The 11,138-nt window shown below is 36.0% G+C and overlaps 1 pseudogene; it reads left to right on the top strand.

Annotated features, from left to right (window-relative positions):
* LOC121036640 (nucleoside diphosphate kinase A-like) overlaps positions 1 to 11,138 on the top strand; it is a 34,252-nt pseudogene that overhangs the window by 5,529 nt on the left and 17,585 nt on the right.

An 11,138-nucleotide genomic window follows, 5' to 3' on the forward strand; every position in this document is an offset into this window, starting at 1 on the left:
TCTTCTCTTCTCTTCTCTTCTCTTCTCTTCTCTTCTCTTCTCTTCTCTTTTTTCAAAGAGGAAGAGACTAAAAGAAGTTGCTCTGTGTGGGGTCATATAAGCACCCACAAAGCACTGGGGAATCTATGGGGAAAGAATGGGAAATGTAACCAACACCTTCCCATCTGCCATAAAGCTCTACAGTGATGACTCATTTGGTTGTGCTCAATGTACTTGAATGGTGATTTCCTTAATTCTAGAAAACTAAACAGAGCAAACAACAGAAAGATGTTTCTTTCCTTGTAAGAGTGAAAATGATGAGGTTAAAAAGTGAAGGAATTAATATGAATATAAGTAAGCAATATAAATGTAAATGTAAATAATAAATATAAATATAAATAAATATAAATACAAAAAATACAAATATAAATATAAGGGGAAGTCTGGTGAGACAAGATGCAACTTACACAGGGGAAGATAAAATAATTAAAAACTTGGTTGATGTCTCTACGTAAATCAATGGGTATGTTGATCTGTCACAAGCTTCATTCATCTTTTTGTTTTGGGGTTTTCTCTTTTCTCTAATTGTCCTCACTGTCAATGAATTCATGGTTTAGGTTTCTCTGGTAGGGAAGTAGCACAAACATGTGATATAACTCACCAGAAACAGAATCTGCGTCAAGTCCCCCAGCAGTGTGTGTATATCATTATCTCATAGAACCTAAGCCCAATTCACTTCTTTTCAAATACAGCTGGTTAATCTAAGTGTGATGGACAGGGGTGTGAGGCACCCAGATCTCCTGCAGAAAGGACAGCAACCTGTCCCTAGTGACCTCAAGGATATATCAAAAACAGGAGGAACCAGAAAACCAGGTAAGCAGAGGCACAGAGACAATATTTTTGAATAATCAGAGGCAATAGAGATATAATGTATTAAGATGACTTAAGAGTCTTTCTCAAGTCTATGTGAAAAACAAAACAAAACAAACAAACAAACAAATAAAAACCTTAGTTTTGACCTTGTGACTCACAAGTATTTGGAGAACTGCGCACAAGTACATATACTGTTTTCCTATTTTTCATATAGAATACCCTGTACTTCAGAGCAGTTCTTCAAAGCAAGCTGAAAGACTGTCTCCCAGGCTGTAGTCCTCAGTAAGACAAGGAATAAAGCATTTACTCACCTACTTTGCCATTGACTTTCTCTCAGTCGACACTCCTGAAAACACAAAGACTTACCCAAAACAAGCATTCTAAAATACAAAGATCCTCATAGCTTGGTAGGCTAGAAATCTTTGCAAATGTTTGGAGGGCAGGAAAGTTTCCCTAGAATCATTTTAACACTCCCTTAGGAGGCCACTCATTCTATTTTTTTTAGGTTTATTTTTACTTATTTTGAGATACAGAGCAAGCTGGGTGGAGCAGAGAGAGAGAGAGAGAGAGAGAGAGAGAGAGAGAGAGAGGAAGAATATCAATCAGGCTCTGTGCTGTTAGCACAGAACCCAATGTGGGGCTCAAACCACAAGATCATGAGCTGAGGACAAGTCAAGAGTCCAATTCTTAACTGACTGAGCTACCCAGGTACCCCACTGTTCATTCTTTATCAACCATTTTATCAATACAAACAGAAAGAAACATCAAATAAATGCCTATGAAAAGACAAATGGTTCATTTTTGATAATATATATAATTATTTTAAAACCAACAATGTGTCAGATACTTTATTAAATTATGTATATTCATTATCACTAATCCATCCATGGATCAATCTGTAACTTTATATAGATAAGGAAACTGAGGCTCAAAAGAAAATGAATGAATGAATGAATGAATGAAGAGTATAGCAAAGCAAAGACATAAGCCAAAATATATATCTGAATTCCAAAGCCTATGATTCTGGCTTTTGAGCAAGGGGTGGGGGAAAAGGATAAAATTTGAGAAGAGGAAATAATGCTGATACAATTACTAGTTTACCCAGTGGCTGAGAGCAGAGGTAGGCTAGAAAGAAGGAGAAATGAAGTTTAGAGGCCTAAAAGAATTTCACAACTGTTTTCCTTCGAAGTTGCCGCAACCAATGTCAAAACTCCATCAAATTACTTTTGTGTGAAGTTTGAAATAAAATAATATAAATAAAATATTTTAAGTTGGGCTCCCTATTTATAAACTAAAACTTTTAAAAATGTAAGGAAAGAATAATATAGTCCTATCAAGACCTTTGATAATCACTGACTAAACGTATGAATAGAAGTTCAGCATTATCACATATTTTTGTGAGTCTCTGGAAAATACCACGTGAAACACAAAGGCACATTACCTTGATAGCTTTTATTATTTACATGCAGTCAAGGTTTTCATGTATCTAATGATAAACTCCTAAAGGCAACACACAACAGGATGGTTACCTTGGCAACTGAGCCTGGCCAACCACAGAAACATTTTAATAAGGCAGCCGCACCATCAGGGATAAAACAGTCCTAGTTTGACAGGGGAGTAAAATTGGCACACTGAACCTGAACGGGGCAGGAACACACATAACATGGGCACAAGCAGATGCTGTAATATGATGTGTTCTAAAATTCCACTTGCAACAAAAATCATTACTGCTCAAAAGCTACACTAGTTACTGAGGAAAGCTTAATATCCTGCTGTGCACTGAGTTCTCCAAGGTTGAGATTTTGGTCTGCCAAAATCTTTAACATCATCCTGGATGGTCTCAGTCAATTGAGTCTAAGCACACAGATGATATTTTGAATGGGGCTTGCAAGGACACTGAAAAACTTGGTACTGTGCTCCATGAATGCCTTGGAAATAAATAGATTTAGAGTTAACTCTAAAAGATCTAGAGATAACTCTAAAAGATCAAAGCTTGGGATGCCTGGGTGGCTCAGTTGATTAAGCATCTGACTCTTGATTTCAGCTCAGGTTCATGATCTCATGGTCATGAGACCAAGCCCTGCATCAGGCTCTTCTGCACTGGGCATGCAGCCTGCTTAACATTCTCTCTCTTCCCCTCCTCCTGCCCCTCTCCTGTTTCCATGTGCTCTCATGAGCTTTCTCTCTCTCTCTCTCTCTCTCTCTCTCTCTCTCTCTCTCTTTCAAAAATAAAAAAAAAAAATAAAGGGTCAAAGCTTAATCCGCTGATCTCACCTATTAAGTAAGTAGGTGTGGAGCACTACTGGGAAGTGAGAACTGTGCTCTTCCTCAGTCCCTTCAAGCATATCACACGGGCATTTCCAACACTCTTCCTTTGTAAGTCTGAGTTTTAGTTGATGGTCTTCTGAGAAAGTTAATTGGAATGTTATTTTTTATAGACCTGACTAATACCCTACAAATTCGCTTTGGCACCATAGGATAAGGTAATTCAATACATAGGTAATACGCCAAACAGAGGAACCCAAATCCTACACTATTATTTCAGTATGTATAGGCAGCTGGGTTGCAAACGCCACACTGTAATTAACATATTCACTCAAAAATATTTCACCTGTTTAGGCTGAATGAATATGTGCATAATATCCTCCAAAAAATGTGCTCTATATTCCTTGCATTGAATCAGTGGGCCCTGTTAGAGGTAGTGAGACTTCCAGTGTGTTCTCTGACCTAACTCCCAAGGCTGCATTGGGTACCCATTTTCCACCTGCTTAAAGAACCCTATAAATAATACTATTTATCACATTATTTTGAATTTTTGTATGCTGGCTTGTGTCTTCTTTTAACTGAAAACTCTTGGAGAATAGTAATCCTATTTGTATAAACGTATATCCCCAGGACTTTATCGGTATCTGGCTCAGCATAAGTGTAAAGTAAATGTATTTTGACTGAATCAGAAAAGTAGGAGAGAACACATGTGAATATAATTCTCCTTGCTAGTGGAACCCCTGTTGACTTCTGATCTTTCCCGGGATGCAGTTTCCTCACACAGTCACTTGGTAACTTGGGTTTTCCTGATTTACATGGAAATAAATGCAGAGTGAGAGGACAGCTACTATTTCCCCCCTCTTTGTTAGATTAGACTTACTCTGCATTATCGGTTATCTGGTATTACCTGCTGGAATTTTTCCCTGCCTGAGTACCCCAGATATAAATCTCAGAGTTAAGACCTTACTTTTCAATGTGTCACATATACTGGTGTCTCCTCGTGCTCCCTGTCGACTGGCTGCTTCCCTAAGAAGCAGCTGACTAAGCCCACTTAGGCTGTCTAATCATAGCCCCTGAACTGTGTCTGCCTCCAGAGCTGTTTAACAAATTATTAACATGATGAACAAGGGTTTTGCTTTTTACATTTTGTGCATTGTCTTTTTGCCAGGAAATGCCTAGATATTACATTTTGCCCTCATGAAAAGCCAATCACATGTAAATGAGATCATGCAGTATTTGTTGGTCTGTGACTGGCTTATTTCACTTCTATTGCTCTGCAAGTTCATCCATGTTACCACAGGCTCCTAATGCTATAATCCGTATGAGCGTGCAGATGTCTCCCTGAGATAGTGATTTCATTTTACTTGGATATATACTTCACTGTGGGCTGAATGTTTGTTTCCTCCCCCAAATACACATGTTGAGATCCTAGCCATTAGCCTGATGATATTTGGAGGTGGGATCACTGGGGGTAATAAGGTCATGAGCATGGGGCACTCGTGAATGGGATGAGTGGCTTTATAAAAGAGACCCTTAGCTCCTTCATTTTATGTGAGGATAAATCGAGAGGAGTGCTACCTGGAAGAAGTCACTCCATAATGGCATCCTGATCTCAGACTTCTGGCTTCTGGGATTGTAAGAAATAAACGCTGTTTGTAAATCATCCAGTTGGTGACATTTTGTTATAGCAGCCCAAACAGACAAAGACATACACAGAAGTGGGATTGATGTGTCATATGATAGCTCTATTCTCATTTTTTGAGAAACCCCCGTACTGTTTTCCATCATGGCTGTGCCACTTTCATTCCCCCCGACAGTGTGTAAGGATTCTCTTTCCTCTACCTCCTCACCAACACCTGTCATTTTTTTTTTTTTTTGTCTTTTTGATAGTAGCCATTCTAACAGATGTGAGGTGATATCACATTTTGGTGTCAGTTTTGCATTTCCCTCATGATTGGCGATACTGGGTACCTTTTCATAGACCTGCTGGCCATCTTTATGTCTTCTTTGGAAAAATGTTTATTCAGGTCTTTTTCCCACTCATAGAAGAAGAGAGTAGAATAGGTACTGCCAAGGGTTTGGGGTGGGGAAAATAGTGAAATATTGGTCAAAGATTACAAGTTCAGATACGCAAGGTGAATAAGTTCTGGAGATCGAACGCACAGTGTAGTGACTACAGTTAATGATATTGAATTGTACACCTGAAATTTGCAGAATAAGAGAATAAATCTTAATTTTTCTCACCAAAGGAAACAAAGCTAACTTTAAAAAGTATATGAAATGGTGGATATTTAATTTGATTGTGGTGATCAGTTCACATTATATATGTATGTCAAACATTATATCGAAACATCATGTGTGCACCTTAAATGCACACAAATTTGTTCATCAATTATACCTCAATAAAACAGGGGCAACAGCCCTGCCAATCATCTGTTCAAAAACAGAGTATATAGGCTCACTATTCCATCTTGATCTTTTAAAATTTTTTCAGAGAGTAATATTTACTTGAAAGGTATCATTCAATCTTTACATTAAAGTTGTTGCACATAAGATTAATATTATATCTATTTTTCAGGTAGACAAACTGAGACTGAATGGAAGTTGTGTGTGATCTAGAACTACATAGAGTCTGGACAAAAATCCAGGTTTACTTTCTCTCTGAGAGTCCTCCAGGCTCTGTAAATAATATCCCATCTCAGAAAAAGAATTTAACATGTTTACGAATTCCATTTGAGTCACAAGAAATGTTGTATTATTCATATTGTTCTTAAAAGGAATGTTATGATAATTTGAGAGGATTTAAATATAGTGGTGAAAACTTAGGTGCGTGATAAGAAACAAAAAGACTTTTGTATGTAATTTGTCAAGCTATTGTGTTGTGGAAAAGTAGAAAAGGCATTGAGGAATATTTATTTTTTTAAAAAATGTGGCATATATAACTTTGTCCCTGTTGTATATGGCATGGTTTGTATGTGGGAAAGCCCTCCTATTAGACATCTAATAGCTCATTTGGGGGCCACTGTTATATTAGAAGAGCTTATCTTTATATTTTTATCCATTGTCTCATTTCCCTTAGAAATCTGGGCAGTTTCCTTTCCAGGAAAAATATAATCTGATTGGATGAGCTAAGAAGCTATTTCCTAATAAGCTTCTTGATAGATAGACTTAATAAACATTTATTTAGACTTACGTCATAAAGACCAAACAAATGTCATATTTTTAGAAAAAAATACAAGATGACCTTTTGAAACAAGGCTAACAATCTCCTACCAAGATGCCTAAGCGATATAGCTAATGTTACATCTCATTTGTCATGATTTGCAGCCACACAAATGACATTTGTATTTGAAAAGGTCAGGATGGATGATGATATTGCTCAGTAAGAGTAACACCCACTACAATTTAAATTAGATATTTTACAATTGCATTACTGGAAATTTTTAATGGCCGCTGGGGACAATTGATGATACTTGCATCTGAAATTTCCCCATTTGAAAATTATCACGGCCGTGTGTAATTATCTGTGATCGAGAGTGGTGAAGATGTTAGGTCTCAGAACTTTTCTTCTGCGTCGTATCTTGGGTCTACGTAAAAATCTCTTTGGGTCCACCTCTGCAGAACTTGCATGGCCCATGCTTTAAGTGTGTGTCTTAACTTTTAAAGTATCATCACAAACTCGTCTTCCAGTCAATTGATTGTTAAAAATTTAGGATCGATGGTGGGCAAACTTTTCCTGTAAAGCACTAGTTAGTACATTTTGTACGTTTTGTGTTATTCATCTCTAGAGTTGTACTGTGAAATACACAAACAAATGCGTGTCTGTGTTCCAGGAGAACTTTATTTGCAAAACCAATGGTGGCTGCATGATCTGTGTTTTGACTCCTGATGGACTATCAGAATTCTACAGTTTTGATACATAAAAGTTATTCTGAAATCTTAATGTGCAAATTGCCAGATAATCTACCATGAACAAAATTATTCTTAGGGCTTTTTTTTTTTTTAAGGAAAGACAGTCCCTCGTTCCTCTTTACCCAAGCTTTTTCTGAAGAGCATAGTATTTCTGTGAAATATCGTTAAGTAGTTTTGTGGTAAGTTTGTGATAGTTTCATGGTGAATTTGGGAAGTATCGAATTAAAAAAGCATAACAGGTTTCTCTGGAGGAGAATGTGCAGGAACTTTTAATATAATGAAATGGACCATAGAGCAAAAGGAGAAAGGAAAAAAAAATTAAAACTTATCTGGTGTGTGAGCCTTTTTCTTTTTTTGTTTTTAACAAAACATTTTTCACTGAATCATCAGTGGGACACAGTTTGCAAGAAAATTAACTTCAGTTTAATTTGTGAGGGAGTAGGTAGTAATTTAATTATTTAAAATGTTACCTTAAGGTTTTTTGGTTGATGTTTCTTTATAGAATTGGCAATTGTCCATGTTAGTTCATAAGAAAATTGTGAGGTAACTCACGATATGTGTCATATAAATCTTTGCCTTTAAAGAAGGTTTGGAAATAAGAGAAAATAAAAGAATCAAAAGGAAAATTGACATTGTTGTCTTCATACTAATGATAACTTCACAAGTAAAAGCACCCTACTGGTTCAAAGGACCCCTCACAATTACACTTCCATGTTATAATGTTTGGGGACATTTAGGTAATGGAATCTCTTTATACCTTTTTCACTGCAGCCTGTTAGTGAAAACAATTTTAATAATATTAAAAATAATGTGATTTAATGAAAGTATACCCAGAAATATTTAAGTAAATTTTTCTTTTGTTAACTCAATCTCTAAACTTTTAATTTTTTTAAAATGTCATTTTTATTAACAACACAGTCAAAAATAGATGTTGAGAAGGATGTGAAGAAAGGGGAATCCTCTTACACTGTTGATGGGAAAGCAAACTGGTGCAGCCGCTCTGGATAACAGTATGGAGGTTTCTCAAAAAGTTAAAAGTAGAAATACCCGGTGACCCAGTAATTGCACTACTAGGTATTTTTTTTAAATATATGAAATTTATTGTCTAATTGGTTCCATACAACACCCAGTGCTCATCCCAACAGGTGCCTTCCTCAATACCCATCACCCACCTTCCCCTCCCTCCCACCCCCCATCAGCCCTCAGTTTATTCTCAGTTTTTAAGAGTCTCTTATCCTTTGGTTCTCTCCCACTCTAACCTCTTTTTTTTCCTTCCCCTCCCCCATGGACTTCTGTTAAGTTTCTCAGGATCCACATAAGAGTGAAAACATATGGTGTCTGTCTTTCTCTGTATGGCTTATTTCACTTAGCATAACACTCTCCAGTTCCATCCATGTTGCTACAAAGGGCCATATTTCATTCTTTCTCATTGCCACATAGTACTCCATTGTGTATATAAACCACAATTTCTTTATCCATTCATCAGTTGATGGACATTTAGGCTCTTTCCATCATTTGGCTATTGTTGAGAGTGCTGCTATAAACATTGAGGTACAAGTGCCCCTGTGCATCAGAACTCCTGTATCCCTTGGGTAAATTCCTAGCATGCACTACTAGGTATTTTTCCAAGGGATACAGGTGTGCTGTTTCAAAGGGGCATATTAAGTACATATTGAGTATAACCAAAGGTCCTAAATTATTGAAAAAATTAATGAACTTGAGAAAAAATATGATTGCACTTTCTTACAAATGATTCTTTCATATCTCTTGTCCACCACCCATCACACACTGTCAGCTTCTTTCTTCCTGCTGGTGATTATAGCATAATGCTATCATATTCCATATTATGCACAAACTATATGTTCATGTTCAAATGGCTCTTTACTTATACATACTTACTTTTTTTAGTTCTGCTGATATTTTTTATTTGTAATAATTGTTTGACTTATTTTTTGTTTAGGATGAGATGTATTCTCTTTTTCCATAAAATTAATAAAAGTATATTTCTATTAATGATTTTTATTCAATATATTTCTATTAATGGCCTTTATCTATTGGCAGAAGAAAATATCAGAATCGTTGGACTGAGGGATAGATGTGATATGTTTCATTTCTATCAGTGTTTGTCAAATATTCCTAGTTAAATTGAAAATTCTAAAATGCGGCTCTTATATCTTCCCAAGGACATAGTATTATGCTGGATATTTGGTAGACTGATGAGATGAATGCTCCTCAAGGCGCAGCTCATGAGGCTTTCCTGGGGATCACAATTCTTGAGGAATTTCATTTAGAAAAAAACAATCTCAATGAAAAGGTTTCTTTATAATGAAGCATTGTTGGAAATTACAGAAACAGAAACAATGTGCAGAATGCACAGGACTTGACTTTAAGTTCTCACCTTGTGGTTATACTAGTGATATCACCATTCACAATTTAGTTAACTTTCCCAAGCCTCATTTAGATAATCTTCTAAACGATAATAATAGGACCAATTTTTCAATATCACTGAGCAACTTAAGTGAGATAATGAAATTACACAGGTAGAGGAAAAATGTGTCATGTTTCTATGTCCCAGATGGACAAAACAAGCACAAGTCAACAAATAAATACATGAAAAAATTAACTAGTGAATAAATAGCAAACAAAGTGTCAAAGACCTCAGAAGAGAGAAAATTATCTTTAACTAATGGATGTCAATAAAGAAGGAGGTGGTGTAAGAAGTGGGTATCCCTTTACTGACTGTTTTAAATAGAAAACAATGGAATATATATCAAGTATAAAAGAAAATATCTGAATAAATGCAGGTGGGCATGTGATGGGTAGAGAGAAAGACACATTAAGGAAGAGAAATTAGGTATGTGTGGCAAATCAGGAGAGAGTGTTTTGAAGAAAGTTGTAAAGGTAAATTTACATAGATCTGAGCTGATCATGCTATCATAATTATTTTAAATTTCATTTAATAAAGATAAAAACTGGATGGTATCAGCTTCTAGTAGCGGAAGCTCTAGGATATCATGATTAACTGGATGTGCATTAAAAGAAGGTAAAATTGGAGCACCTGAATGGCTCCGTCGGTTGAGCGTCTGACTTTGGCACAGGTCATGATCCTATGGTTTGCGGGTTCAAGCCCCACGTCGGACTCTGTGCTGACAGCTCAGAGCCTGGACCCTGCTTCAGATTCTGTGTGTCTCTCTCTCTCTACCCCTCCCCTGCTCATGCTCTCTCTCTCTCTCTCTCTCTCTCTCTCTCAAAAATAAATACTAAAAAGCGTTAAAAATTTTTTTTGAAAAAAGAAGGTAAAATTGAAGTAAAGTTTTCTTCAGTGTTGCCTGGGATATATGTGATAGTAATAACAGAAAAGAGAAAACAGTAAGAGGTGCAGATTTTAGTCCCAGAACTGGGAAAATAAAGATTAATATAGAATAGCATAAATATATGCATGAAACCAAATAATTTAAAAACACATAGAAATTGTGTAAAGTCATATATTGGGACTTGCTTATTTTTGAATTGGCTAAGATCCTTTAATTATAAACACATTTTGTAATTTCAAGTTTATTTACCCAATGAGATAGCATTTAAAAAGCAAAATAAAGCCTTGGTTAGTTGACCCAAGTGATGTGTGATGGTAATCCACTGTGTGGAATGGCTGACTCCACCGTATTCTGTTTTGTTAATTACAATAAGATAACAGCAGCTTTTAAATTTCTATCTCTGAAAGAAGTTAAGCAATCACAAAACTGTACAGATGAATTCTCAATCATTCAGTCCAAATTCTTTATTTCACAGATGCCCAGATGACTTACTGAAGGAATCAGAGCATGCTCTCCAAAATGTGAGTTGGTAATCTTTTCAAAACATGATTTAAAACTATTTTATTTTCTTGTAGAAAACATCACAGTATATGGTGATAAAGTGCATAAAATCTGTTAGCATTAAGAGAATTCAGAAATCCTTCCTACCTCCCCAGTGATCCCTTAGGCAGGTTTTCAATGCTATACCCAGGGTTTATGAAGTTTATGCACTTACTAAAAGACTGAAGTTATGAATGTGTCAGTCTCTCAAAAAAAAAAAAAAAAAAAAAAAAAAAAAAAAAAAAAAAAAAAAAA

This window comes from Herpailurus yagouaroundi, unplaced genomic scaffold, assembly GCF_014898765.1.
Source record: "Herpailurus yagouaroundi ecotype Mexico unplaced genomic scaffold, PumYag 163, whole genome shotgun sequence".
NCBI lineage: Eukaryota > Metazoa > Chordata > Mammalia > Carnivora > Felidae > Herpailurus > Herpailurus yagouaroundi.